This window comes from Perca fluviatilis, chromosome 1 (genome assembly GCF_010015445.1).
Source record: "Perca fluviatilis chromosome 1, GENO_Pfluv_1.0, whole genome shotgun sequence".
NCBI classification, from domain to species: domain Eukaryota; kingdom Metazoa; phylum Chordata; class Actinopteri; order Perciformes; family Percidae; genus Perca; species Perca fluviatilis.
This window is the reverse complement of record NC_053112.1, coordinates 6,463,900-6,465,337: the sequence shown is the minus strand read 5'-3', so window position 1 is coordinate 6,465,337 and position 1,438 is coordinate 6,463,900.

The following is a 1,438-nucleotide window of genomic DNA, read 5'->3' as shown; positions in this document are numbered from 1 at the left end:
TGCCGATTAAATCAACTAATTGATTAAATCAACTAATCGATTAGTCGGTGCAGTTGAATGATTGTTAGTCGACTGAGAATTTCTTCAATCGAGCCCTACAAATAAGAGACAGAAGTGCTTTATAACTTTATGTTACTGCAGCGTTCACAACCGTTGATACAAAGGGGGGGGGGCAGCCGAGTTGGATTTTGGACTATGGGTTCTGAGGTAACTAGAACGCGACATGTATGCCTTCGGTGGTCTTGTGTTGTCGGCATATCCCCCCCACCCCTCCCCCCAGACCCCCAGACCCCCCCTCCCACCCTCTCACGTGCCCGCAGTCGTCCCGGGACGTCTTACTTTTTAAAAGAGTCCACTTTGTATGATAGCAGTTTAACATTCCTGTATATATATCTCTATATATTCGGCTCTCGTGTGTGTGTGTGTGTGTGTGTGTGTGTGTGTGTGTGTGTGTGTGTGTGTGTGTGTGTGTGTGTGTGTGTGTGTGTGTGTGTGTGTGTGTGTGTGTGTGTGTGTGTGTGTGTGTGTGTGTGTTTGTGTGTGTGTGTTTTTTGTGTGTGTGTGTGTGTGTGTGTTCTCTCTCTCTCTGCTGGTATTCATTCACAATACAATAAGCATGTGCTACATTGGGAGATGTGACGCGTCAGGTGTGTGTGTGTTTGCGTGCAAGTGTGAGTGTGTTTCTCTTCGACATTACGACAAAAACAGCACAACCCACAACCCCAACGGAGAAGAGACGAGAAAAAAAAACAAAAAGGAAAAACAAACTCAATCCCAGCTCGAGAATAATCTATAAACTGTATATATTTATACATAAATGTATGAAGTGATTTGCAACAAAAAAAAAAATGAATTGTGTAGAGAAAGCAAGCAAGGCGAATGACCATGATAAAAAAAATACCTGGAATCAGTACTCTCGGCACGTGATTTGTGGCACAGTGTCTACTATTAAAAACAATGAAGGAGATCTTTGATAACTGTTGGTCCTCGTGTGTTTTTTTTTGGGTTTTTTTTTTGCTCTCTTCACACTTGTTGTCTCGTGTTTTCTCAGTTCGACCTTTGTCTCGGCGAACTATAAGCTCAGAGGAATGATGATCTTTGGTCTGGATTTGTCCGGCTTGCAGCTTGTATTTTCCACCGGCGCTCAAACAGGAATTATACTACCACCCCTTTTTTAAGTACTTCTGTTTATTTTGTTGAGAAATTGCTCTTTTAAAATCTGTTTCTTGTAAAGTAAGTAAATAAAGTTTTATTTCCAGAGCACATTTAAACACAGTTTAAGCTGACCAAAATGCTGTACAACAGGGGTCACCAACACCACCAGTGCACCAGGTAGCCCCCCCAAGGACCACATGAGTGGCCCTCAGGCCTGTTCTAAAAATGAATATTGAATATTGATATTATCTGTTTCCCACCTTAAGTCATGGTTGATAATTAT